Source organism: Otolemur garnettii, unplaced genomic scaffold (genome assembly GCF_000181295.1).
Source record: "Otolemur garnettii isolate 467f Iridium unplaced genomic scaffold, OtoGar3 scaffold00045, whole genome shotgun sequence".
Taxonomy (NCBI): domain Eukaryota; kingdom Metazoa; phylum Chordata; class Mammalia; order Primates; family Galagidae; genus Otolemur; species Otolemur garnettii.
Window position 1 is genome coordinate 4,356,906 of NW_003852440.1, and position 6,723 is coordinate 4,363,628.

The following is a 6,723-nucleotide window of genomic DNA, read 5'->3' on the forward strand; positions in this document are numbered from 1 at the left end:
GACATGTGAGGAGGCTCAGAGCTTTCTGGAGCTCCATCTTTCTCCAATTTTTTTTATTGTTCTCATGATTTGAGCCGCTACCATTACAAACAATCGCCTTGTCTTTCTAATTTTGTCCCATATTAATATAGTTGTGGCAGCTTCCTTCTCATGAATATTCACATGGTATATCTTTCTTCCTCGTTTTATTTTGAACCTTTCTATATCTGTATCCTTATGCATCATTCTGTTAACATAGACTAATCAATCAGTGATTGATTCCCTGCTTCCTTAATGCTAAAGCAATCCTCTATTTTCGGGACGACTCAAGCTATTTGCTGTGATGTATCATCATACTGTTATGCCCTCACTCCATCTTGCTAAGGCTGGAGTTGTTACAATATGTGCATAGCTGGATTCAGTTTGCTAATATTTTCTTCAGAAAAGAAGGCACAATTTTAGTCACCTTGGGAAGGCTATGCCTTTGGTAGAGGTGGCTCTCTGCAACTGAGACAAATCCCAAAAGAGGATCTGAGATCTGGAAACTATTCACTAACCACCCTCCCCTCGTCAGGACAGTCCACAGCCAATGACTATTAGAAGCAGGATATAAAGACCCAGACATTTTGGCCCAACCTAGCATCTCTGATGGGCCATATGTGGTCCAGAGGGTGACCCCATGGAACCTGCCAGCTCTCTGTTACAACTGTCTCACATTTTGACTTCTCCCTTTGTCCAAAACTGCTTCCTCCTCCTCCCTTCCACAGACACTGGTCCTGACTAAATACTCTGCACACCAAACTCCATCTCAGCATCTACTTTTGGAGAAAGAGCAACAGAGTAGGAAGGACCAGCTTCCTGGTTTTTTTTTTTTTTTTTTTTTTTAATTTTTCTAAGACAGAGCCTTAAGCTGTCCCCCTGGGTAGAGCACTGTAGCATCACAGCTCACAGCAACCTCCAACTCCTGGGCCCAAGTGAGTCTCCTGCCTCAGCCTCCCAAGTAGCTGGGACTACAGGCGCCCGCCACAACGCCTGGCCATTTTTTGGTTGCAGCCATCATTGTTGTTTGGCAGGCTGGGCTGGATTCGAACCCACCACCTTAGGTGTATGTGGCTGGTGCCTTAGCCACTTGAGCCACAGGCGCCGAGCCAGGGCCAGCTTCCTGTACCCCACTATGTGCAGTTGCGCAGAGCCCTGCTTCCAGAAGCACCCTGCTTGCTTTCGTGCTCTGCTGTTGCCATCTTAAAAATAAAAATTTTAATGGCTTAATAATGCATTTGCAGAAAAGTGAGCCAGAAAATCATGTGCTTAATCAAGATATCACACTAATGAAGTATTGCCATCCATTGCACTATGGAAAATGATCACTTCAAAAATAGGATATTTTTCCAATTTGTAAATTTATGTCATTACTCGGACGTCATTATTATCCCTAACTCAATTATTCACCCAAAATAAGTGACTGAGGCAAAAATTTCAATCATTGGAGGTTTTATTAAGCCAAAGTTGAGGACATTATTGTAAAAACACAAACCACAGACAAACCTGTGGCTGTTTCTCTGAGAAGTAATTTGGATTTTCATTATTTAAAAGGGAGTAGGGCATATAGAAAAGACATTTTAAAAAGCAGTGGTTGGGAGTAGTGAAACAAAATGATTACATTCTTGTGAAAGCCAGGAAGATCTACAGTCTACATAAGTTTAGGCAAATATTAGAAGAGAAAAAGGGAGTGAAGGAAGCTCAATTATGTACATACCCTTGGGTAGGTGGAAGAATGTCTAATCCAGGCCGGGCATGATGGCTCGTGCCTATAATCCTAGCACTCTGGGAGGCTAAATCCGGTGGATTGCCTGAGCGCAGGAGTTCAAGACCAGCCTGAGCTAGAATGAGACCCTGTCTCTAAAAATAGCTGGATGTTGTGGTGGGCACCTATAGTCCCAGCTTCTAGGGAGGCTGAAGCTAGAGGATAGCCTGAGCCCAAGAATTTGAGGTTGCTGTGAGCTATGATGTCACAGCACTCTACCAAGGGCAACAAAGTGAGACTCTGTCTTAAAAAAAAAAAAAAGTCTAGGCTGCGCCTGTGGCTCAGTGAGTAGGGCACCAGCCCCATATACTAGGGGTGGTGGATTCAAACCCAGCCCCAGCCAAACTGCAACAACAACCACAAAAATAGCCTGGCATTGTAGTGGGCACCTGAGGTCCCAGCTACTCAGGAGGCTGAGACAAGATAATTGCCTAAGCCTAAGAGCTAGAGGTTGCTGTGAGCTGTGATTTCAAAGCTCTCTACAGAGGGTGACAAAGTGAGACTCTGTCTTAAAAAAAAAAAAAGTCTGATTCTATCTTGTCATCTTGTCTCTGTTCTGCACCTGGGAAGATGTAATTCATTATTAGTGTAGAAATGAACACACTTTAGTTTTAGGAGCTAGATTAGCCCACAAAACTAAAGTTACAATTTGCCTGACCTTGCATAAGGGAGGTCAGCAAGGAATTTCTTTTATGGATAATCTGGAGGACTAATCCTTCATAGGGCCTGAGGACTTTACCTTCCCTTTTGCATAAAGATCTGGGGCGGCTAGGGAGTGGTCCTGAGATTTTTCACTTTCTTTTTGAGCATTTGATAAGTAAAAAAAAATTATAAGAAAAAGCTTTATAGGCCAGGCACAGTGGCTCACGACTGTAATCCTAGCACTCTGGGAGGCTGAGGCAGGTGGATAGCTTGAGTTCCAGACCAGCCTGAGCAAAATCAAGACCCCTGTCTCTACTAAATAGAAGAACGGAAGCAAGAGGATTGCTTGAGCCCAAGAGTTGGGGGTTGCTGTGAGCTATGATGCCCCAGCACTCTACTCAGGGTGACAGCTTGAGACTGTCTCAAAAAAAAAAAAAAAAAAACCTTTATATTTTTGTATTTTAATGACACTTTTTTCCTGGGTTTGAACAAGATGAGCACATTTCAATTTTGCACTCAACCCAACAATCTATGCAAATTACAAACCCACCCTGAGGGCAGACTCCTACAGACTTGGTAGTCTCCTGGGAGTCTGAAAGAGAGGAGTAACACTTTAAGCTATTATCTGTTATTTACATTCTGATGTGAATAAATTTCAGATACTTTTATGAAAGAATATTTTTAAGTATGTAAAAAGATCCCCAAGAGGCACTTCATAGAGGAAAATGGGGAGAATACTTAGTAGGTAGGAAAGGGTGATAAATTAGGGCCAGGGGCTAAGGACAAACTCTATTTTGCCCCGAGTTCAACTTCCTGATGATGCAAATCACTCAGCCAATGTCTAAAGAATGAGAGCCAAGCATGCAGCCCAACTATTAAAAACTAAAAATTAGGGCTGGGCACGGTGGCTCACACCTGTAATCCTAGCACTCTGGGAGTCCAAGGCAAGTGGATCACCTGAGCTGATGAATTCAAGACTAGCCTGAACCAGAGCCAGACCCCGTTTCTAAAAATAGCCAGTGTTGTGGCAGGCATCTGTAGTCCCAGCTACTCAGGAGGCTAAGAATGGCTTGAGCCCAAGAGTTTGAGGTTGCTATTAGCTGTGATGCCACAGCATTCTACAGAAGGTGACAAAGTAAGACTCTGTTTCAAAAATAAAATAAAATAAAAATTAAGGTGTCATTTATATGTCATTTAAAAAAATTTCCTTGTCACCAGAAATGTGCTAACACCACATATAAAATCAAATATTCAGGGATGTCATGCAACCTCTTGTTTAAAACTGGCTTTGAATGTAGAGAATTAGAATTGCTTTTTATTATCTGGGGGTCCTCTGAAGAGATATCAAATTCTTAGAGTTCTAAATAGAGAAAAATATCTGGATTTAATTAAAATGAGCCAATACTGTCATTTTCCACATGAATTGAAAGCACTAATGTGTAGTTAGGATACCAGCAAAGGCCTAGTCAAATTATTAAGTTGCTGATAAATTGAATGCACGACTCCTGGGAAGTGATCCAACATAACTTTTTTTCTTTCTGTTTTGTTACATGTATATTCAGTATTTCTTTTGTTTGTTTGTTTATTTTTGAGACAAAGTCTTTGTCACCCTCGGTAGAATGCCATGGCATCACAGCTCACATCAACCTCCTGGGCTTATGTGCCTCTTGCCTCAGCCTCCTGAGTAGCTGGGACTTGCCCTCCACAACGCCCAGCTATTTTTTTTTTTTTTTTTTTTTTGAGATTAGAGCCTCAAGCTGTCCCCCTGGGTAGAGTGCTGTGGCATCAGCAACCTCTATCTCTGGGGCTGAAGCAATTCTCCTGCCTCTGCCTTCCAAGTAGCTGAGAATACAGGCACCAGCCACAACGCCCAGCTACTTTTTGGTTGCAGCTGTCCTTCTTGTTTGACAGCCCGGGCTGGATTCGAACCCGCCAGCTCAGGTGTATGTGGCTGGTGCCTTAGCCGCTTGAGCCACAAGCGCTGAGCACCCCCAGCCGTTTTTAGAGAAGGGTTCTGGCTCTTCCTCAAACTGGTCTCCAACCCATGAGCTCAAGCTATCCACCCACCTCAGCCTCCCAGAGTGCTAGGATTATAGGCGTGAACCACCACACCCAGCCCTGTATTCAGTATTTCTGTCTACATGACCACCTTATACAAAAAAACGAGGATTTGTTCTCATATGGGAGGATCCGCCGCAGCTAACGACAGTCCAGCTAAGGGCAGTGGGATAACTCTGTTCTAAACAGACTTCAGAGTCAGAACGAATGTGTTGGATGGGGAACTAATTTAAAGACTTCGCCCATAGCATTTTAACTATATATTCTCAGTAAAGATAGAACTATGAACAACACTAATTGGTAGCTTTGATATTCAGAGTGGTATGGGTTAGCAATTTGGAAACTATTTTCTGTATATCCTTGGATTAAATAAACGAATAAATGTATTTAGAAGGATGAGAGGCATATTTCTTATTACTAGAGAAAGGAATTACAAAAATGGAGAGAGGGAAAGTTAAAATAAAGAACATGGTAATAGCTTGAATTTGGAGGTCATTTTAAACTCAAGTGTCAAAGTGTAATTATTTTTAAAGTTAAAGTTTTATTTTATTTATTCACTTTCATTTACATAAAATGAGCATGAATTTACTTATATAATTTAATAATTCATTTACCTAATTAATGAATGAATGAGTGGGATAATAAAGCAGATTTAAAGAGAATTTGAGAAATTAAATATTGTGGGCACCAAATATTAAGCCAGGTGTGGTAGCTCATGCCTATAGTCCCAGCACTTTGGGAGCAGGGGGACCCACAGGAGGATCACTTGAGGCCAAGAGTTTGAGGCCAGCCTGGGCAACATAGCAAGATCCCATCTCTAAAAAAGAAAAATTATAATTAGCTGGCCCTGGTGGTGTGTACCTATAGTTCTAGCTGCTCAGGAGGCTTAGGTGGGATAATCAATTAAACTCAGGAGTTCAAGGCTACAATGAGCTATGATTGTACCACTGCAACCCAGTGTGTACAACAAAAGATCTCATCTACCCCCACCAAAAGAAGGAATATTAAAATAGGATTTCTAGACTGTATACAAAACTGGTTAACGTCATATAGGAAAATTGTAACCTTTGGGGTATAGGAATTTTGGTTTTGATTTGTTTGGTTTTGATTTTAGTTTCTGTGGGGTTTTTTCCTGAAAGAAATTATAAGGATCTGTATCAGACAAAATCCACATGTTTAATATGTAACTTTATAGAGTCTTGGCCCTATTCAATAATGAATAACAAATCAAACAAAGGTACATTCCCCTAATTAATAAAATTCTGGGGTGGGCCTGTTAACTAGAGAGTGGACAGAGTGTCCCCTACATACAGAGGACAGAGATCTGTAGCAATAACCACCCAGATCTCGGTTTCTAAATACCATTATTCACTAAAAGGAAAAAATGGCTCCTTGAAGAAATTGTTAATTCCAGAGCTAGGGCAGAAAAAGCATAAGTGGAATTCTAACCTTGTGTTCCAGAAAGTAAGGGCGTGCCCCAAGGATGCTGATGAGGATGTGTGGGAAGAACAGAGGAGCCATCTTCAAGGGACTCGCTCTGGCAAAACCGTGAGCAATTAGAGCATCAGAATAAATAATGATAGTAATGCATTATAACCCGTTACGTGAAATACGACGCTTGTGTCCTTATTTACATAAAAACTGGGAGAGGAGGAAAAACTCTTCCTTACAGTAGAAGCCAGTCAATACATGAAAAAACTAGTGAAAAATTCCAAAACACTATTTTGTGATAATACAGTAATGGGTGGTGCAGGTGATGGGCATTAACCTGGTGGGTGAAAGTTTAATGAGGCATAGGATATTTGTATCATTTGGAAGTGTTTCCCCGCAAGTAATTGATTAATTACAAAGGGAAAAACAGTAACATTACAACGGACAAATTGGCAGATAGCACCTTCACTAAGTGATCAAAATTAACGTCATGAGAAACAAGTCATATCAATATCACATGCCCCTACTATGATGTCTAGAAAAGGACACATCACCTTTCTGATATTATTGCAAAAATGCATAAACTGAATCTAATCATAAAGAAACATCAGACAAACCCAAATTGAGGGGCATTTGCAAATTAACTAGCCTGTACCCTTCAAAAATGTCAAGGTTGTGAAAGACAAAATAAGGCTAAGGAACTGTTCTAGATTTTAAAAGACTAAAGCTGGGTGTGGTGGCTCACACCTGTAATCCTAGTACTTCAGGAAACCACAGAGGGAGACTCTCTTGAGGCCAGGAATTCAAAA